General features: G+C 39.6%; 1 long non-coding RNA gene across 1 annotated transcript; it reads left to right on the top strand.

Moving 5' to 3' along the window:
* Positions 1-18839: 18839 nt before the first annotated feature.
* On the top strand, positions 18840-19923 carry LOC107772355 (uncharacterized). Its single transcript, XR_001645047.2, has 2 exons — positions 18840-19089; positions 19548-19923. It is a non-coding gene; the product is annotated as an uncharacterized LOC107772355 (long non-coding RNA).
* The last annotated feature ends 2778 nt before the right edge of the window (positions 19924-22701 follow it).

Genomic DNA, 22701 nt, shown 5'->3' with positions numbered 1-22701 from the left:
AGGGAAATGAGAGAGTCTTATTAGTGAAAACCCCTCGAAGGGCACTATGAGGCGACAAGGGGTCAAAAGAGGCAAACAAGATAAGATTGACGGAAAGGATCCGTCGAGGCATCAAGCAGTGCAAAGATGTTGAGTCGACAAAATAATTGGGCGCTTACATATCCCCAGCAATGTAAGGCCATCAGAAAGATTGATTGATATAAATAGACTGGGTTTGTTAATCCAAAATGTACGACGTGATCATTGGGATCAGTTGTACCATTCAGATAAGTTCTTTTCTTTTTTTTTTTTTTTTTTCTCTTCTCCCCAACATATTTCAAAAAACTATTCTTCTCTTATTTTCTTGAATTCATCATTTTTTTATTTTTAAAGACTTTATCTCCCCAGCAATTTGTTTTTGAAAAGGATTTTCAGAGCTTATTACCAGTTGCCAAGATGGTGCAAAAACACAATGTGGATAGGACGGGCCAAAGATAATGCAATGGAATGAGAAAGACGTTCGTTGCAAGACCAAATGATGGATTGGTCTAGGATTTCGGGAAGAGTATGGAGAAAAGTGGGAAGCAACAATTGGTGAATAAAGAATCGTCAAGAAACAATAGCATCCCTGGCAGATTATCGACCAATTTCCAAGAGGGTCGGACAACATGGAGCAGGGAAAGAAGAGGGGGAAAACCATCCCCAGCAGGAATATGATCGCCGGCAGGAATATCATCCCCAACAAATAATCTCATCCCCAGCAAGCTTTGGTAATGTAATGGAACACAAAGCTAGGAAAGGAGAAAGAGAAAACCATCCCCAGCAGGAGTGGCATGACCATTCACCACGTTTTAAACTAACAAATTTTTTTCTTTGATTTGAAGCAGGGACAGGAAATGGTATAGATGATGAAAAGACATCATGATACAAGAAAGATTGTCAAACTGGGACAGAAAATTTTCCTTCATTTTGAAAATTTTCTAGAAGTCCGGTACCCACTTGGGGAAGAAGCAAGATAACACAAGTTTGGGGAAAAATGGTATCCCCAGCAGTTTTCGGAAGAACGCCAAACAAGTTTTAAAGGAAGCAATTTCGGAAGGAAGATAACACAAGTCTTAAGGGAAGTAGTTCCAGTGGAAGGAAAGCACCAACTTTAAGGGAAGTAGTCTTTGAAGGAGGAGAATAACATATTTTTGAATAAAACACAAGTGTTATCCCCAGCAGTTTTCAGAGGAATGAAACACCAGTTTTGAGGGAAGCAGTTCTGAAAGAAGATAATTTCAAGTTAGAAGGAAAATGGTTCAGGAGGCAGGAAGGAGCAACAACAATAAAACACATTTCTTAGAAGTCATTGAAGGCAGGAGCCCGCCTGGAGAATGGAGGTTCTATATTTATAAGAAGTAGTTGAAGTCAGGAGCCCGCCTGGATAATGGAGGTATTATGTTTTGGGAAGTAGTGAAGTCAGGAGCCCGTCTGGAGAATGGAGGTTGTTGTCATTTCAAGTTGAAGCTGAAGTCAGGAGCCCGCCTGGAGAATAGAGGTTTCTGTCATTTCAAGTTGAAGTTGAAGTCAGGAACCCGCCTGGATAATGGAGGTGTTATATTTTTGAGTTGTAGTCGAAGTCAGGAGCCTTCCTGAAAAATGGAGGTGTTATATTTTTTAAGTTGTAGTCGAAGTCAGGAGCCCGCCTGGAGAATAGAGGTGTTATATTTTTAAGAAGTTGTTGAAGTCAGGAGACCTCCTGGAGAATGGAGGTGTTATGTTTTTAAGAAATTGTTGAGGTCAGGAACCCGTCTGGAGAATGGAGGTGTTATATTTTTGAGTTGTAGTCGAAGTCAGGTGCCCGCCTGAAAAATGGAGGTGTTATATTTTTTAAGTTGTAGTCGAAGTCAGGAGCCCGCCTGGAGAATAAAGGTGTTATATTTTTAGGAAGTTGTTGAAGTCAGGAGCCCGCCTGAAGAATGGAGGTGTTATATTTTTAAGAAGTTGTTGAAGTCAGGAACCCGCCTGGAGAATGGAGGTGTTATGTTTTTAAGAAATTGTTGAGGTCAGAAGCCCGCCCGGAGAATGAAAGTGTTATATTCTGGAGAAATAGTTGCTGTTGAAGTCAGGAGCCCGCTTGGAGAATGGAGGCTGCATTATCTTTAAATTGCTGTTGAAGTCAGGAGCCCGCCTGGAGAATGGAGGCCGTATTATCTTTTAAAGTCAAGTTGGAGTCAGGAGCCCGCCTATAGAACAGAGGAGTACATTTCAAAACGAAGTCAGGAGCCCGCCTGTAGAACAGAGGAATAAATTTCAAGTTTGAAGTCAGGAGCCCGCCTGTAGAACAGAGGACTACACTCAATTTCAAGTCAAGAGTCAGTAAAGTGGAGGGTTACAACAAAATATCCCCAGCATAAATTCCGCTGCAGAAATCAGAAGGAAGGCTACAAGAGCAAGTTTGAAGATAGATAAGATGTTGTAATCCTTAGTTTAGTCTAACTTCTTGTCTTCTTTTAGCACGGTGTAATAAGGAGGTCGGAAAGCAGTAGTAACAGCATGCAGCAGTAGTAACAGCAAAATTACAGCTTCATGGTAGTCCCAGCTACCGAAACTTCCCGAACTACATTGACCTGATTCCCTTTTAGCTAGGGATATGTAGGAAACCTTTGAAGCAGAGGTTCGGTCAAATCTTGCAAAAATGCTTCACACGGAGTAGCCGAACGGGCAAAAATCGCTCGTATCCGCTCACTTTATCTTTACACGAAAACTCTTCGTGTTTCCGGACAAAGAGGGGCAGCTGTGAGCACGTGATTTTTGCCCTACAAGAACTACTCCCACAAAATTTCAAAATAAAATAGTTGTGTGTTGCTTGTGATTTGTCTGTGCATGTTTATTCTATTTATACTACTGAAAAATACAAAACTATATGTGTTGCATTTGCATTTACAATTTAGGATTAATTAACCAGTGATTTGTTTTACGAAAATGAAAATCATAAAAAATAATGTACTTTGCATTTTTAGCATTTAATGTGGAATTGTGTGATTTTATTGTTAATTGGCATTTAATTATATGTGATAAATGTTATTAGAAGATAATTAGTATTTTTAATAAGTTATTTTGGTTTAAAATTTTAGAAAATAATTTAGAAAGTAAAATGAATGAAAAGAACAAAAAACTAGGAAGGAAAATCGGATTGGGCTCAAATCCCTGGCCCAATGGCATGTCCCAAACCCGGTCCAGGCAGCTCCTCTCACAGGATGGTGAAACAACGTAGTATAGGGACCAAACTACGTCGTTTCAATGGCAAAAGTCTCAGCCATTCAACCAAGCCACATCCAACGGTCACAGATTAATACCCGTATCCAAGAACCGAACCCGACCGTTTTACCCCGAACCAAACCCGCCTCAGTACTTAACCAAAACGACCCCGTTTGACCCCATAACCTAATCTGGACCATCGATCTTCACTGATCCAACGGACCACATTAATCACCCCATTTCAATATACCAAACCCCAAATCAGAGACCCTAACCCTTTCATTCCATCTCTAAGCTTTACAGACCAAACAGACCCTCCGCCTCTTACCACCGTGCTCCGCCCACCGGAAATCGCCTCACGGCGGTTTCGGTGGTCCAAACGACCCCATATTTTCACCAATGATTCCCCTCGACCTCCCCATTTTGAATCCCTAACTCTTATCCCTCAAATCCCAACCGTGTGCTTCGAATATTAGATCGAAAATCAGGCCGGAACCCTATCTTGTCCAATGGCCTACAATTTCACACCACAGCTTCCCCAAGACTTCCTCGTTCCAGTCCCATACTCATTTCCCTTCAAATCAAGCCCAAGCATTTCGAATATTCATTCGAATGTCCAAACCCTAGCGCCGCCACAAGATTCTCTGGTGGCGGCGCCACCTCCCAAGCCATCCCTAACTAACACCCAGTAACCTCCTTGACTCCCTCACCCCAAATCCCATACTCATTTCCCTTCGAAACTGGTCAAATTTCAAATCAGAGTTAAATCGTGAGTTTGACAAACCCTAAAAGAACCGAGCCAGGGGATCGATACAGTAGAAAGCTGAGGTCGTAATCGACCTTAGTCGTGTGATATCAATCGAGAACACTCGATTAAGGTCCGTTTCGGCTTCAAACCTCAAGTCGAAGTTTCGATTGGAACGGATTGGATTTTAGCCTGTGGTTTCTGAGGTATTTCTCCTCTTTTCCTTTTTCCTTTTTGATTGTTGTTTGTGTTTGCCTAATTTCATTGTTGTGATTGTCAATTACTTCTTCCCCCTCTTTCGAACCTTTTTCCGGTCTAAATTTTCATCACTGTATTAATTGGATTTTCTAGTTAATTGGATTTGTCTGAAATCGCTTGAACCCCTGTCTGTTTGTTTTCCCTCTGGATTAGTTTCTTCTTTACATTGTTGAGTATCTCAATTTAGGTAAGTTCAGTGAGTGATTGTATAAAACTGTGATCGTTTGATATTACTGTTGGTTCAGATTGTCTTATTATGTTATGTTTGATTCTTTCCTCTCCGTTTCCAATAAGTTTTGTTGCATATGAATTTGTGATATTACAATATTTCATTCATTTTGCCTAAGTTTGATTTAGAATTGTGAATGCAGTCAGTTAATCCCATGTACATGTGCATCTTAGCAGCTTTGCATCAGTCTGCTATTTGATCTAATCTGAGTTCTAAGTTCGAACTGTTAGGTGAATTGAATTAAATTGGTTATAGCTGCTGTAGTTTGATGATTAATTAGGAATCAGTTTAGTTATCTGATTAAGGATTGGTTATAGTTGACGAGGTAAAAGGGATTGGGTAGGACAGTAATTTCAGGGACTTTAGGAGGGTATTTTGGAATTTAAAAGGTTTGAGAATGGCCTAAATTTAGTGGTCTGACAGTAGGGTACTAAAGTATCAATAAACTAATGAATTGTTTAGTAATAGTGGGGAACAAGTCTTAATGGCATGGGAAGTTGATTAAATAAGTTAAGTCACCCATAACCTTGGATTAAAAAAGAGAAAAACATGTAGTAGTGGCTGCCAGGGAATATCATGGGCAAAAATACTCTCTTAATTAGCTGAATGCTCCTACGAGCTAAAGGGTTAAAAAAAAAAGTTTGGCTATAAAGGAGAGGAGCTGGACACAGTTAAAGGAAAAAAGAACATTCTGAAAATCTTAAGGGTGTTGAACATTCTGAAAAACTGGAAGAGAGTTTTAAGAGTTAGTCTAGTTCAACTAGTGCTATCCCATTGAAACAGAAAAGAGCTTCAGCTTTAACTGTGGAGTTGTATTTTCGAGTTTTTCTTGATTACTGAATTCTAGGGGTGTTTCTGCTTGTGTTTTGATTGATATTTGGTTGATATCAAGCTATTTTGGGGTCAGTTACTGGGTGTTTGTGTTGCTGTTGGTATTGCTGGGAATTTTAACTGGTTTCCTGAGTCGCTGCTGGTTATCTTTTGTTGCATTGCTGTTGCAACTGATGTTTGCTACTGCTGCTGCTGACCTTCCTCTCTTCTTCTTCCCCATTGTATTCCTTCCAGGTACACATTTGTACACTCTTGGCTTGAAGCGAAATGAAGTGTTGACCAGACTTTGTTCCTGTTGAATTTCTCCTGTTTAGATTTGTGCTCGAATAGAGTTTTCCTTTCTTTGTCTAAATATGTAGTTGACTGATTAATGAGTCATAGGGTTGCATATGTATAATGTTTAGTTTTCTGCAATAAGACTGGTCCATGTAAATGTACCTAACTGGACTGTATCTAGACCATGTGAGCTACCGTTTTTCCAAGTTTTTTTTGGATTCAAATGAATTGAAGGTATCATTATATAGGTTCAAAGCTAACGAAATGGTTACTTGAATAATGTTAGCCTAACGTCAATTTTCAAATACTGAGGTATTTTCAACAGTTGTAAAAAGAGTTCAAAAATGGCTTGGTATTACATTTGGTTCTTCTAATAACCCATTCATCTAATAATGTTAGTTTAAATTAATCAAAGAATAGTTAGTTTGTTTTGATATTACTGTGTGTCAATCTCGTGTTCAATTCATCAACTTTAGTATTATTAACTAATAGAACAAGGAACGATACAATCTCCCTTTGAGCAAGCTCGGTTGAAATTTTCCGTTTGCATTTGTCTTAATCTAATAACTAATAAGAGGCACGAGCTTATAAACATGTAACTAATTAGGACTTCTTCTCTTTTATTTTAGAGACGAACTTAATAGAAAAATATAGTCACTTTAGGATTGTCCTTTTAAAATAAACGAGATGAGCCTCGCCTAGTAAAACGCATAGATTGCGGGGCCCTCACAAATGTATGTATTAATTACTTAGAACTCGGGATCGGCCGCTTAGCGAACTTCACGGCCTTTTTCCCAAAATAACCATGCGTTAATCTCTTTAAGCGCGTACTTTAAATAACATTACCTTCTCAAATTCGGGTGCACATTTATGTGACCCAAATCCAAATCCCAACGGAGTCGAAATGTGTCGACAACCACGGGTACATTGATGTGACGTGGTTCGAGATACGTCTTCACAACGTTGCAATTCTCTGTTAAAATAATAATGATAATAATAAAAGCGGTAAAGAGTTAAAACTTGCATATAAGCTCATAATTGTTAAAGTCAGATAAATAAGCCGAATGTGACAGTTGAGCGACCGTTCTAGAACCACGGAACTCGGGAATGCCTAACACCTTCTCCCGGGTTAACAGAATTCCTTGTCCGGATTTCTGGTTCGCGTACTGTAATACAGAGTTAATCTTTTCCTCGATTCGAGATTCAACCGGTGACTTGGGACACCATAAATCTCCCAAGTGGCGACTCTGAATTAAATAATAAATCCCGTTTCGATTGTCCTTTAATTGGAAAAACTTCCTTTACGCCCCTTTGCGGGGTGTAGGTAAAAAGGAGGTGTGATAATATGGTCGAAAATGGTCTGAAAACAGGTCGCATATTGAGCCAATATGCCATAAGAGCTACGTCCCAAGCAATCCAAAGTGGTCCAGGAGGTGTAGCACACAAAAAGAAGAAAGAAGAGGTGGTGATGGCGGCTTCAAGTCTGAGAAACTCCCATCCACCCGGAGATTACTTCCCTCCAAGCACCCCACAATATTATTATCCTTATCAGGATGTGGCCTATGCTATAGCTCCTCAGTTGTATGCAGTAATGAATGCCCAGCCATACGCTCGACCACAACAATAGTTTAACCAAAACTGAGCTCCACTTCCTAGAAATAACCCTCCTCACCAAGCTCCATATATTCCCCGTCCCCCTTAAAATAATTTTCCATACAATGCCCATGCTCGGGAACCACCCAGAAGAACAAATTTCGCGCCTATTGGTGAATCCTACTCTAGCCTTTTCCCTAAACTGGTCCAAATGGGTTTGTTGCAACCCGTACCCCAAACTAAGCAAAACCCAGAGTCACCCTCCTACCAACCGGTACTCGATGTGCTTACCATTCAGGAGCGGAGGGGAATGACACTAAAGACTGTTGGACTCTCAAAAGGGCGATCGAAAACTTAATAGAGCAAAAGAGGGTAGTGCTGAAAGATGAAGAGATCCCCAATGTGACCAACAACCTATTGTCGGCTCACAACAACGAGCCAATTATTGGAATGATTTGTGAAGATAAGGAGTTTGACCCGGCTCTGAAAGCCATCATTGCCATCGCCGATGTTGAAAAGAAGCCAAATGTGGTTGCAAAGTAAGACAAGGGGGAGAAGAAGAGTAGCTCCACCCCTCAAAGTGCAGAAAAGATGGTGGAAACCAAAACAGGGGCAGCACCCCCTAAAGACGCTATTCTTTATGTTCCCCGAGCTCACAGGATAGAGCAATTGGCGTTAAGTCTGATAGACCAATTGGCGTTAAGTATTCCTAAAAGGTTTGAGCTGAACAAGGGCCCTAAGATGTATTTACCCAAAGGGACTTAGATGGTGTGGGGGCTAGTAATTCCACCCAGGTTGAACGAGCCCGTGATCATTAGTCGTGCACCACAAAGGCCTATGAAAGACCCTACTGCAGTCCCCTGGAACTACAATAGAGCAATTGTAAAATACAAGGGGAAAGAAATCATAGGGGAAGTAAATGAAACCAACCCATCTGGGAAATACCTCAATCGGAAGGAAGTGAACAGCGCCAAGCAGAAGCGCTTCCCGCTCAAAAAGCCAGTTAGTGCCGAAAAAGCAGAGGATTTCTTCTAAAAAATGAAAACTGTGGATTGCGAGGTAATTGACCAACTCCAGAAGTCCCCCTCTCAGGTCTCACTCTTGTCTCTATTGATAAGCTCGAATGAGCATCAGAAAGTGTTAATAAAGACCATCAATGAAGCCGATGTTCCGATTGAAAGCACTGTGTAGCAACTGGAAAGGATGGCAGAAAGATTCTTCGCAGTCAACCAGATTTCATTTATCAAGAATGACTTGCCCCCCAGAAGGGGCTGCCCACAACAAAGCTCTTCATCTGACAGTTAAGTGTGAATGGTACTATATAAAAAAAGTCACGGTGGATGGCGATTAGGGGTCGACATATGCCTCTCTCAACTTTGCAAAGAATGGAAATTGGGACTGAGAGGATTAGGCCTAATATTGTTTGTGTGCGCGCTTTCGATGGAATCAAGAGGGACACAATAGGGAAAATTGATTTGATATTGACTATCGGTCCTGTGGATTTCGAAGTGACGTTTCAGGTCTTGGATATGGATACCTCATATAATTTTCTTTTACGAAGGCCTTGGATCCATGCTGTAGGGACCGTACCTTCTACCCTCCACCAAATGGTGAAGTTTGAACACGAAGATCAGGAAATTATGGTTCATGGAGAAGATGAGCAATCAAGTTATCGGGGCCCGTCAGTCCCATGTCTCGAAGCTAGGGAAGGGAGCGAGCACATAGTCTATCAAGCTTTCGAGGTTGTGGTCGCAGATCAATGCAAGGAAGGAAGCCCGTGTCCTCAACCCTTTCTATCAAATTCATCAATCATGGTCACTACAGAAATGATCAAGCACGGGTATAAGCCCGGGAAGGGGCTCGGGGTATCTTTGCAAGGTATCACGGAACCTATCACTTTGGCTGCCAGTAAGAACTTTTTTGGTGTCGGTTTCCAAGCTACAGAAGCCGACGTGAAATGGGCTAAAGAGCATAAGAATGACGGGTGGGTTCTACCTCAGCTAGTCCCGTATCTCTTCAGAACATTCGTCAAGCCAAAGTACACAGAAGAAGAAGAAGATGAGGCCTGCACAGCCGAGAAAATTGAGGACATATGTGGAGCCATGAGGCAAATGTTATATGAAGCTCATATGGTCTAGCCAGGTGAAGGCTCGAGCACTGCTGAGGTGCAATTTATGGGGCCCGACACCAAGCTGCAAAATTGGAAGGCTACTCCGTTCCCAGTTAGGTGGGAATCCCAGTAGTCCAGTCTTGCCACTTTTTCTGCATTCCGAGTTATTTCAGGGTGTAACTCGAATGTTTCTTTTAGTTTATTGTCTTTAAAATTACAATGTAAACCCTTATATCTTCAAATTCAATGAAATGAAATCAATATTTCATCGTCTATGAATCTCTTTCTTTATTCTTTTTGATTTTTGTACTTTTCTTATTTCTTCTTTTTGGTTCTAATAATGCGGACTTAAATAACATGACATGCTTGCAGACTTCATGACTAGATCATAGCACGCTGTCTAACTGTGAAATAATAAATCAAGAACTGGAATATGATGAAGAAGAGGCTTTTAGGGAAATAAACTGAGAATTGGAACAATTCGAGAATAAACCTAAGCCAAACTTAAATGAAACCGAGCCGGTTAATTTGGGTAGTTTAGAAGAGGTCCAAGAAACCATGATAAGCATTCACACGGATGAAAGATCCAGAGATGCATTGATCTAACTTTTGTTCGAATTCAAAGATGTGTTTGCTTGGTCAAATAATGATATGCCAGGACTAAGTGTTGATTTAGTGGTACACAAATTGCCGACTTACCCCGATTGTCCCCCTGCCCAGTAAAAATAGAGGAAGTTCAAAACTGATATCAGTGACAAGATCAAAGAAGAGGTCACCAAACAGTTGAAGGCAGGGGTGATCCGAGTGGTCCGATATACCACATGGCTAGCTAATGTGGTTCCCATACCAAAGAAAGATGGGAAAACTCGAGTGTATGTTGACTATCGGGATCTGAACAAAGCAAGTCCCAAAGACAACTTCCCTTTGCCAAACATCCACATCCTTGCTGACAACTGGGCCAAACATGAGATACAGTATTTCGTGGATTGTTATGCTGGGTACCATCAGGTCTTGATGGATGAAGAAGATGTGGAAAAGACAACCTTCACCACACCCTGGGGCACCTATTATTACAGGGTCATGCCTTTTGGTTTGAAGAATGTTGGGGCAACCTACATGAGGGCTATGACTGCCATCTTTTATGACATGATACACCAAGAAATCGAGGTGTATGTGGACGATGTGATAATTAAATCCAGAACGTAGGACGACTATGTTCGGGATCTGAGAAAGTTCTTTAAGCGTGCGTAAGTACGACTTGAAGTTAAATACAGCCAAATGTGCATTTGGATTCCGTTTGGGAAACTCTTGGGATTCATAGTCAGTCGAAGGGGCATTGAGCTAGATCCAACGAAGATAAAGTCTATTCGGGATTTGCCTCCTCCGAGAACCAAGAAAGAGGTTATGAGCCTGTTGGGAAGGTTGAATTACATCAGCCGGTTCATTGCTCAGTTGGCATCCACATATGAGCCCATACTTAAGCTGTTAAAAAAAGATACGGCGATTAAATGGACAGATGAGTGTCAAGAAGCCTTCGACAAAATCAAAGAATATCTATCAAATCCGCCAGTCTTGTTCCCACCCGAACTTGAGAGGCCTTTGTTTTTGTATTTGACAGTTTTGGAGAATTCCTTCAGATGTGTCCTCGGGCAACATGATATGACTAGGAAGAAAGAGCAGGCAATATACTATTTGAGCAAGAAGTTCACTAGCTATGAAGCCAAATACACTTTGTTGGAAAGGACATGCTGTGCCCTAACTTGGGTCGCTCAGAAGCTTAGGCATTACCTATTGGCCTACACCACTTATCTCATTACCAGGCTGGACCCTTTGAAGTACATATTCCAAAATCCGATGCCCATAGGGAGGTTAGCAAAATGGCAGATCCTGCTCACCGAATTTGACATAGTCTATGTCACCCGCACGACAATGAAAGCCCAATCTTTAGCAGATCACCTAGCTGAAAACCCTGTTGATGATGAATATCAACCTTTGAGTACTTACTTCCCAGACGAGGAATTAAATTCAGTTGAGGTAACATCAGAAGACACTAATGCTTGGAAAATGTTCTTCGATGGAGATGTGAACGCAACAGGTGTCGGGATTGGGGCAATTTTGATCTCACCCACTGTTCAACACTATCCAGCCATAGCCCGGCTTCGGTTTTTCTATACAAACAACACTGCCGAGTATGAAGCATGCATTATAGGTATGAATATGGAGGTCAACCAAGAGGTGGAAGAATTGATAATCATGGGAGATTTAGATCTCATTATTCGACAAGCTTAGGGAGAATGGGACACTCGGGATGTTAAGCTTATTCCATACAGACAACATGTGGAAGATCTTAGCAAACGGTTCAAGTCAGTCAAGTTCAGGCATTCCTCAATTTTACAATTAGTTAGTCGATGCACTCGCTACTTTGGCCTTGATGTTGCCATATTCAGGCAATGTCCATATTGACCCGATGGAAATTCAAATCCGAAAAAGGCATGGTTATTGCAATACGGTTGAGGTAGAACCAAATGTTCAGCCATGGTATCATGATATCAAGAAATTTATGAAAACAAAGGAATATCCTGAGCAAGCCAATGGAGACCAAAAGAGAACAATTAGAAGGCTTGTCAGCGGTTTCTTCTTGAGCGGCGAAGTCTTGTACAAAAGGACTCCAGATATCAACCTGTTAAGATGTGTGGATGCCCAAGAGGCCGGAAGAATCATGCATGAAGTACACACAAGAGTGTGTAGACCCCATATGAATGGATACGTCCTGGCAAAGAAAATCCTTCGAGCAGGCTATTACTGGATGACTATGGAAAAAGATTGCTTCAGTTTTGTCCGAAAATGTCATCAGTGTCAGGTACACAGTGACTTGATTCATGTACCACCTACAGAACTGCATCCTATGTCAGTACCGTGGCCATTCGTTGCTTGGGGTATGTATGTCATTAGCCTAATCGAACCAAAAGCTTCAAATGGGTATAGATTCATATTGGTTGCCATTGACTACTTCACAAAATGGGTTGAAGCAGTCACTCTCAAAACCGTCGCTAAGAAAGCAGTGGTAGACTTCGTGCACTCCAATATCATTTGCCGTTTTGGTATCCCTACAACTATCATTACAGACAATGCTGCAAACTTGAATAATCACTTGATGAGGGAGATATGTGAACAATGTAAGATCATGCATCGGAATTCTACCCCTTATCAGCCCAAAGCTAATGGTGCTGTTGAAGCAGCAAACAAGAACATCAAGAAGATTCTTAAAAAGATGATTCAAAGTTCGAGACAATGGCATGAAAAGTTGCCACATTAGTTGGGATATCGTACAACTATGCACACATTAGTTGGAGCAACACCCTATCTATTGGTTTATGGCACTGAAGCCGTAATACCTACAGAAGTTGAAATTCCTTCTCTCCGAATCATCGTTGAGGCTGAAATTGAAGATAATGAGTAAGTCAAGACCCGTCTAGAACAGTTAACCTTGATTGACGAAAAGCGGATGGCCGTAGTTTGCTACGGGCAGTTGTATCAATAAAGAATGGCCCGTTCCTATAATAAGAAAGTACGGCCCATGAATTTTGAAGTGGGGCAACTCATTTTGAGACATATTATCCCTTATCACAAGAAAGCGAAAGGAAAGTTCTCCCCAAACTGGAAAGGTCCGTACATTATAAGAAAATTGTTGCCGAAAGGGGCATTGTACTTGGGAGACATTGAAGGAAATGACCCTGAAATAACTGTCAATGTAGACGCGGTTAAGAGGTATTATGTTTATTCCTTTTGCGATACCAATATTGTCTGATTGGGATGACGAAGGCTTTCATTCTTGCTACCCCAAACACTTCAACCCTTTTACTAACCCTTTGAGCCGGTTACCTTTCTTTGATTACCCTCTTTGGAACCTGAAAACGTTTGAAAAAAACTCAAAGTCAAAAACAAAGTTTCCTTGAACTACGTTCGACTTGATTCCGAAAGGATACATAGGCAACCTCTCTCTGGGGTTCAGTCACACCAAAAAAAAAATCCAAATTCCCCCCAAAAAGTGAAACTGGGGCAGATGTTATAATGTTTCGATGATGATCCCGCCTGAATGGTTCCAAAGTTGTAATTTAATCCAAGCTTTTTTTACACCAAAACCCTGTTCAAGTCCTTTCGATTAATCGGTAAGAATGTTCAAGGATCGGAGAATGCAACTACTTGGACCCGATGCAATCAAAATGATAGAAATAAAATGAGAAAGTCTTGTTGGTGAAAACCCACACGGGCATCGTAAGGCGATGGTGAGCAGAGAAACTAAAAAATGAGAGAGTCGTTTTAGTGAAAACTCGCAAAGAGCACTATAAGGCGACGGTAAGAAGAGAAATGAGAGAGGCCAATAGGCGAAAACCCGCAAAGGGCGCCATTGATCAAAAAGAAGGAATTCCCTACAACCATCAGCACTAATAAAGTCCTGTCAAGGTTTCTTGGTTTTAAGACACAAGTTATGTTGGGTTTATGAGAGATTGGATGGTTGCGTAGATCGGGTATCCAGTCCAAGAAGCATGTCATGCCGATTGAAGTCTGCATGCACTCCAGATAAGTCCCTCTTTCTTTCTTCCCCTGAAAGGTACGCTTCTCGTTAAATTCATTATCCTGTCCTTTGTTTACTTTTCTTTGAGTCCCTTTCGGTCTAATCCCTCTCCGAAACTAATACAAAGAAAAGATGGCAAGATTGGTTTTACAGGGTTCTACCTAAAAAAAGCCAAATTCAAGAAAAAGCACCCAGCCTCAGCAGGTGCATCAAGTCGATCTCGACTGGCCATGATGGCCGATGCTTCAAAGTCAAACTATTGAAAAGGAAAGAAATCCAAAGTCAAATGCCCGTAATGGTAAAATAAGATGAATAGGCCAAATCCCCACGCGAGTGAACCATCATGTGTACTTTTAGAAAAGTCAAGATCCCTGGGTTTATAAGAGAGATCGATCTCCATAAAGCCAATGATAAACATAGATTTTTCATCGAAAGAGTTGGGCCGAGCTCAAGTGACCAAACAATCAAAGCCACAAAACCAACCACCATTTCAAAATGACAATTGTTCTTTGTTTGAAAACATGAACAAGGTGGAATCTGAAGTAATCCTGCAAGGAGCAGGTGCAATAAAAGCAAAGCCCGCAGAAACCAAAACGGTTCTGCAACAAAAATTGACCCGAAAAAGGAAGTCCTTTTAAACTTTTCATTCATTCTCCTAAATAAAAATGAAAAGTGAAGTAAAAAAAATGAAAAAAGAGAAGAAAATTCAAAAACATGGTAGCCTAGGGTCCCCAATCTCTAGTTACATTTTTCCAACATAGGGTCTCCACTACCTAGTTGATTTTATTTTAGACATAGGGTCTCCACTCCCTAGTCGCTTTTCGAACATAGGGTCTCCACTCCCTAGTTGATTTTATTTTAGACATAGGGTCTCCACTCCCTAGTCGCTTTTCCAACATAGGGTCTCCATTCCCTAGTTGATTTTATTTTAGACATAATGTCTCCACTCCCTAGTCGCGTTTCCAACATAGGGTCTTCACTCCCTAGTTGATTTTATTTTAGACATAGGGTCTCCACTCCCTAGTTGAAGTTATTTTAGACATAGGGTCTCCACTCCCTAGTCGCTTTTCCAACATAGGGTCTCCATTACCTAGTTGATTTTATTTTAGACATAGGGTCTCCACTCCCTAGTCGTTTTTCCAACATAGGGTCTCCACTCCCTAGTTGAGGTTATTTTAGACATAGGGTCTCCACTCCCTAGTCGCTTTTCTAACATAGGGTCTCCACTCTCTAGTTGATTTTATTTTAGACATAGGGTCTCCACTCCCTAGTCGCTTTTCAAACATAGGGTCTCCACTCCCTAGTTGAAGTTATTTTAGACATAGGGTCTCCAATCCCTAGTCTCTTTTCCAACATAGGGTCTCCACTCCCTAGTTGACGTTATTTTAGACAAAGGGTCTCCACTCCCTAGTCGCTTTTCCAACATAGGGTCTCCACTCCCTAGTTGATTTTATTGTAGACATAGGGTCTCCACTCCCTAGTCACTTTTCCAACATAGGTTCTCCACTCTCTAGTTGATTTTATTTTAGGCATAGGGTCTCCACTTCCTATTTGCTTTTCCAACATAGGGTCTCCATTCCCTAGTTGATTTTATTTTAGACATAAGGTCTCCACTCCTAGTTGATTTTATTTTAGACATAGGGTCTCCATTCCCTAGTCGCTTTTCCAACATAGGGTCTATACTCCCTAGTTGATTTTATTTTAGACATAGGGTCTCCATTCCCTAGTCGCTTTTCCAACATAGGGTCTCCACTCCCTAGTTGAAGTTATTTTAGACGTAGGGTTTCCACTTCCTAGTCGCTTTTCCAACATAGGATCTCCACTGCCTAGTTGATTTTATTTTAGACATAGGGTCTCCACTCCCTAGTCGCTTTTCCAACATAGGGTCTCCACTCCCTAGTCGCTTTTCCAACATAGAGTCTCGACTCCCTATTTGATTTTAGTATAGATATAGGGTCCCCATTCCCTAGTCTCTTTTCCAACATAAGGTCTCCACTCCCTAGTTGATTTCATTATAAGTATAGGGCTCCACTCCCTAATCTCTTTTTCCCAGGGGTACACCATCCTGACTTTTATTGCTTTCAATAAAGAAATAGTTTAGATTTTGTTACAATAACTCACGAAACTTTCCTAGTGAAAACTTACGCAGAAAATTTTATTCGTTTATTTGCTTTGGTGCCTTAACAGGTTTTCACCGTTAGGTGCAAGGTTTGAGATAACTAAAAGAAGAAGTTTCAACCCAAATAAAAGGAAAGAAGAAACAAGAAAAGAAGTTTAACTCTAAGTATAAAAGCAAAGAAAAGATGCGGACTGCCCAAGATACGATTGAAGTCATAAGCTTTGCATGTACCGCCTTGATCCGAAAAGTTGAAGAAGAATGAACCAACAGTTGCAGTTGATGAGCATCAAGATTCAGATCAGAGTCTATAGGAAGAACACTCCAAGACTCAAGATCAAGCTTTAGAAGGTTTATAGATAGGAATCTTGTAACTCGTAGTTGATAGGCTTAGCTAGTTTAGCTTTTTATTTTTCATCTTGGTGTAATAAGGAGCTCAGCAAGCAAAAACAACAGTGAAATCACAGTTTACCAGTAGTCCCAGCTACAATAACTTCCAGAACTATATTGACCTGATTCTTTTATAGCCAAAGATATGTAGGCAACCTCCGAAGCAATGTTCGGTCAGATTGTTTCAAAAGATGCTTCTCATGGAGTTTCAAATGGGCAAAAATCCCACGTAATTGCTCATTTTATCTTTGCCCGAAAACCCTTCGTGTTTTCGAGCAAAGAGGGGCAGCTGTGAGCATGTGATTTTTGCCCTATACGAACTACTCCTATAAAATCCCAAGAAAATAGATTTTTTCTTAATTATTTGCCATTTTTAGGAATCTTTGTAGAATTTTATTAATTGTTTGCATTTCTGTGCACGTTTAATTTTACTAAAAATCATGAAAAATGCCAAAAAATATCATGCATTGCATTTAGGTTTGTTTTTATATTTTTAGGATTAATTAGTTAATTATTTGCTTTATTAAAAATGAAAATCACAAAAATGACCCATTTTTACATTTTTTCCTTTTTATTTTTAGATTATTGATTTTTCACTTTTAATTTAGGATTAAGTGATTTTTATAATTTTTGTAATTAGGTAATTAATTTAATTTCACATTTTTAGATTAATTTAGGTTTTTTAATTTAGGATTTCTAATTATAAAAAGAAGAAGGAAAAAAGAAAAGAAAAGGAAATAAGGAGTTTAATTAATTGGGTTTAAATTCGGAACTTGGGCCTTTTTAAAGCCAAAACCAGTCCAAATAATTACCCAAACCCAGGCCCAGAAACCCTTTTACCCAGTACACCTCTGATGAATTGAAACGACGTCGTTTTCTACTCTTTCAATCACATTCGTTGGATTCCGTTGATCCAACGGCTCCAAACTGATCTCTGATTTGATATATAACTCTTCGAATTAAGAGCCCCCCCCAAGTCCAATCCCCCTTCAGTTCATCTCTTCCACCCAAACTAAAAGAACCCTAGCCGCCTTCACTCCCCCACCGTCTCCACCGCCAACCGCCACAGAAAATTGCCTCACGGCGGTTCCGGTGTTCCTAATGGTCCCAAATCAACATCCCTAACTCCCCTTCGTCTCCTCTTTATGACTCTCCAGACCAATCCCCTCGAATCACTCTTAAACACCTCGAATCTCAAATCTATGTTTCGATACCAAAAACCCTAACTTCTCCAAATCACCCCAAAATCAGACCCCATAGTCCTCACACTCCTATAAACCCAAAACTACAACCAAGTCCCCGAAAACCCCAGCCGATTTCCCCAAATTTCCAATCTAAGCTATTGCACCCTTCTCTTCTTGGTCAGAGTTTGGGCATTTGAACCCCAAACTTTCATTAGCCGACTGTTCGGTTAATGTTAGTTCAATGCTCATTCACACCTTTTGCTTCAAAGTTTGGTCAAGATTCGCCTGTTCAAGCCTTGTTTGGTCCGTTTGGAAACAAATTTGGTAAATCTCTTTGCCTTTCTGTTCTCTTTTCCTTTTCTGAGAATCCTCTTCATCTCCTTTCTTTATGTTTAGTCGCATGTTTTAGGTTTGTTTTTGTTTTCCTTTCAGAAATATTTTGTGTGTTTATATTTGCATCTGGTGATTAGTTTAGTCAGCATGTTTAAAATTTCATCATATAAAAATCTGTTTGTTGTTCATTTTTAGGAGCCGTCCCCATTTCGATCTTTGAACTTGTTTAAAATCAGTTTCTTAGGGGGTTTAACTAACCCAATTTCAATTAGTGATTCGTGTAGTTTAAATCCTGAAATAGCTTCATTTTGTTGTTGTTAGTTGTTAATTTCCTTTTTGTTTGTTTTGAACCATCTACTAGTATATTGAAACTGCATGCTTAGTCTAATTTATTTTATTTTTAAAATAGTTTTTTTAATGCATAATTAGCTTAGGTTCAGTTTTATTCAATTTGTTTTGTTTTGTTTGTTTAAACTCGTCTTCCTATGCTCATTAAAAAATGATAATTTGAAGAGCACTGTGAAGTTTTCTTATGATCTTGGTTCATTTTAGAGGTTAGGTTTATGTTTTAATTTGCTTAGGTCAGCTTTGTTGTTTGCTTTTGATTCAATTACTGATATTAGCCCATTTGTTTCTATTTGCCTTAGTGTGTAAATCAATAAAAACCTTAGGGACCTAATTGAACTAAAAGAATTTAGGTTAAAGTTGAAATAGGCAGTAATTCAAAGGTTAAAAATGGACTTTCACTCAGGCCAAAATCAGAAGGTTCTAGTATTTAGGACAGTTGTCCCTATCCTTAGCAACATGCTGATATTGGATAAGAAAAAAGGACATAGAGCTGTCAAAAAATGCTGTACTATCTTGAAAAACTCAAAATATTAGGTTAGAATATGCCTTTTTTGATGCTCTTTTTTTTACACTCTATAAAAAGGAAACATTCCCTCACTCACACAGACACATTCAGCATCATTCTCTACACAAAATTTCTGAAAACACATATCAGATTTTGCAGAACCTAAAAGAATACTCAAAAAATTCTTCTCTTTTAAAATTTTGGGCTCTTTGGTTGCAAGATGATTTGAGTTGGAGTGCTATGATACTGCTATTTATTTGGCTGCTTAGTTTCATTGGTTTCTGCTGCCTGTTTTTGCTGCTATTAAGCTTACAAAAGCTTGGTTTTCTGACCTTTATTTGGTCATTTCTCTGCTGTATTTTTCAGTTACAAGGTATGTAACAATGATCATCTTAAATAGAATTAATTTTGAGTTCAAAATATGTGTTTGGAACTTGTTTTGGTTGGCTGAACTTTGATGTTAGTTTTGGAAACCATGATTTTGTTGAACTTAGGGTTGATGAATGTCTATAATCCATATGTTAATATTAGCATAAATGGCTGTTGAATTTGATCATGAAATCTGTAATATTGTGCTGCTGAAAGTCTCTTTAGAATGGAGTTATTTGACTTTTAAAGTGAAGACTATGTAGCATAAGTTTAGTCCATGAATATATAAAAACTTATTTGGTACTTTGGCATTTACATTTTTCTTTAAAAAAAACTGAATGTGTAAGTTGCATGAATAAGTTGAAGTTTGCAGTTTCAACTTTAGCTTTATATATATAGCTTTTATAGTTATTTTCTGCATATATTACTGAATGAGGTGATATTAACCTGAGGATATTGAAGGGTGTTGTTGTTGGTCACATGGCTATATTCTGCAGATTTGGCCGCCAGTTGGCCAAATCAGCAAGATGTAGGCCAAAGAGTGGGATTCTGTTGCTGATAGCATGCTGGAAATGATGGTTTCTTATGGTGAATCAAGCTTTTGATGGATAAATCATATCCAAAAGGGGCAAGTATTCACTAGCTATCAATTGCGTGGAAATTGTAATAGAATAGTTGATATTTTTCTCTTGTATGATCAATTTCTGGTGTAGTAGATCAAGAGTAATTCTCACATTGTTTCTTTTTTTTAAAAGATATTCTGTAATAGCTGCCAGTTTAGTGTCAAGATGCTATAAACGTAACATGAATTTTTGAAAATCAGTTGAGCTTATGCGAATTCATGATGAGATTGAAGTAATTAGTGGCTTGATGATAATAATTTTGCGTTGATGATTGTTATTTGAAATCAATTTTAAGCAGAAAGGTATTTTGAGCATGTTATATCAAGTTTCATGGCTGTAAATTCATTGCATGATGTTCTATTTTTTTTAGTTGTGTTATTTAGCCAAAGTTGACTTTGGGCCTGATTGATAAAATGACCCAGTTGAGGTCTAAACCAGTCTGGACACTCTAGGCCATTGGGCTTCAGAGTTGACCCATTGAAATTCGAAATAGATTAACAATCCAACGTTGCATACTGTTTTGCCTATCTTAATTAATATATTTCCCCAATGTGTAGTCTCTAAAGAGAATATTGAACCAGTATATGTGAATAAGTATAGGCAACGATTGGAGTCAAATGTGCCAACTTTCTGATTTACTAGCCAACAACTTCCTCAACCTGGGCCTTCTCAATGATTTAAAAAAAAATAGATTTTTGTGCTTTAAATGTGAATTTGACAAGACGTTGATTTTTTAACTATTGAATTACTAATAGTTGAATACTTTCTTTTAAAATAAATTGAGGTGTGTCATACACAAATAAAATTCATAATTCATGGCCCTCATAAGATTAGATCAAGAACTCACACTTGTAGAAAAAGATTTGAGGTGTGCAATAAATAAATTAAATCATCCATGGCCCTCACAAATGTTGCTATTAAAAATAAAATAACTGTAGTTTACTTTAGGCTCGATTTAGACTAGTATTGTGATTATGTATACGTTCGCGTAACATAATTGCAAATTTAATTCTAAAAGTAACTCGAGGGATGCGTTCGCGCAACTTCAACCAAACTTCTCTTTATAAAGTAAACAAAGGGTTATTAATTGTGGACACATTTGAATGACATGATTTTTGACGCGCCAAAGGAAATGAGTATACATATGCGTAACTCAATTCTTTAATTACGAATAAATCAAGTAATTAAAAGCGGTAAATTGATAAATACACATAGGTCCTAAAAATGAGTAGTTAAACAATTTAAGCCAAGTATAAATCACTAAGCGACCGTGCTAGAATCACGGAACCCGGGAATGACTAACACCTTCTCTTGGGTTAAAGAATTCCTTATCTAGAATTTTTGGTTCGCAGACTTTTAAATAAAGTCGAAACTTCCTCGATTTGGGATTTAAAATAAACCAGTAACTTGAGACACCAAATAAACTATCCCAAGTGACGACTCTTAAATTAATTAAATAATCCCATATCGAATAATGTCACTTAAATTAGAAAAACTCCCTTATACCTCTCGGGGTGTAAAAAAGGAGATGTGACACTTGTGATGTCTTTTGGGGTTACCAATGCCCCAACAACATTTATGCATTTGATGAACAACATGTTTCGGCCTTATCTTGACTTGTTTGTGATTGTATTCATTGATGTTATTCTGGTATACTCGCGTAGTCAGGAGGAGCACGTCAAACATTTGAGAGTTGTATTGCAGCGATTAAGGGAGGAGATGTTTTATGCAATGTTCTCCAAGTGTGAGTTTTGGATCAATTTAGTGGCTTTTTTGGAACACTTTATTTCTAGTGAGGGTATTCAGGTTGATCCGAAGAAGATAGAGGCGGTTCAGAGTTGGCCCAGACCATCCTCAGGCATAGAGATTCGTAGGTTTCTTGGTTTGGCGGGTTATTACCGTTGGTTCGTTCAGGGATATTCATCTATAGTATCACCCTTGACCAAATTGACTCAAAATGGTATGCCTTTCATGTGGTCGGATGAGTGTGAGACGAGCTTTCAGAAGCTAAAGACTGCCTTGACCATAACTCCAATGTTAGTTTTGCCATCAGCTTCAGGTTCATATACAGTGTATTGTGATGCTTCGAGAGTTGGTATTGGGTGTGTGTTGATGCAGGAGGGTAGACTGATTGCTTATGCTTCTCGTCAGTTGAAGCCCCATGAGAAGAACTACCCTGTTCATGATCTAGAGTTAGCTGCCATTGTTCATGCGTTGAAGATTTGGATGCATTACCTCTATGGTGTGTCTTGTGAGGTGTTTACTGATCATCGTAGCCTCCAACACTTGTTCAAGCAGAAGGATCTCAATTTGAGGCAACAGATATGCTAGGAGCTACTAAAGGATCACTATCTTGTACCATCCGAGGAAGGCCAATATAGTGGCCGATGCTTTGAGTAGGAAGGCGGTGAGTATGGGCAATTTGGCATATATTCTTGTTGGGGAGAGACCTCTTGCAGTTGATGTTCAGGCATTGGCCAATCGGTTTGTGAGGTTGGATATTTCGGAGCCCAGTCGGGTCTTAGCTTTTGTGGTTTCTCGGTCTTCATTGTTTGATCGCATCAGAGAGCAACAGTATGATGATCCTCATTTGCTTGTACTTAAGGACATAGTTCACCACGATGATGCAAGATATGTGATTATTGGTGATGATGGGGTATTGCATATGTGTGCCTCATGTAGACGGGCTTCGGGAGTTTATTCTGGAGGAGGCCCACAGCTCGCGGTATTCCATCCATCCAGGTGACGCGAAGATGTATCAGGATTTGAGACACATTATTGGTGGAGGAGAATAAAGAAGGATATAGTGGGATTTGTAGCTCGGTGCCTCAATTGTCAGTTGGTGAAATACGAGCATCAGAGGATGGGTGGATTGCTTCAACGGTTAGATATTCCAGAGTGGAAGTGAGAGCAGATCAACATGGATTTCATAGTTGGACTCCCACGGACTTTGAGGAAGCTCGATGCCATATGGATGATTGTGGATCGGCTGA

This window comes from Nicotiana tabacum, chromosome 6, assembly GCF_000715075.1.
Source record: "Nicotiana tabacum cultivar K326 chromosome 6, ASM71507v2, whole genome shotgun sequence".
Classification (NCBI taxonomy): Eukaryota; Viridiplantae; Streptophyta; class Magnoliopsida; order Solanales; family Solanaceae; genus Nicotiana; species Nicotiana tabacum.
Note: the sequence above shows the minus strand (reverse complement) of the source record. Positions and strands in the feature narration are given on the sequence as shown.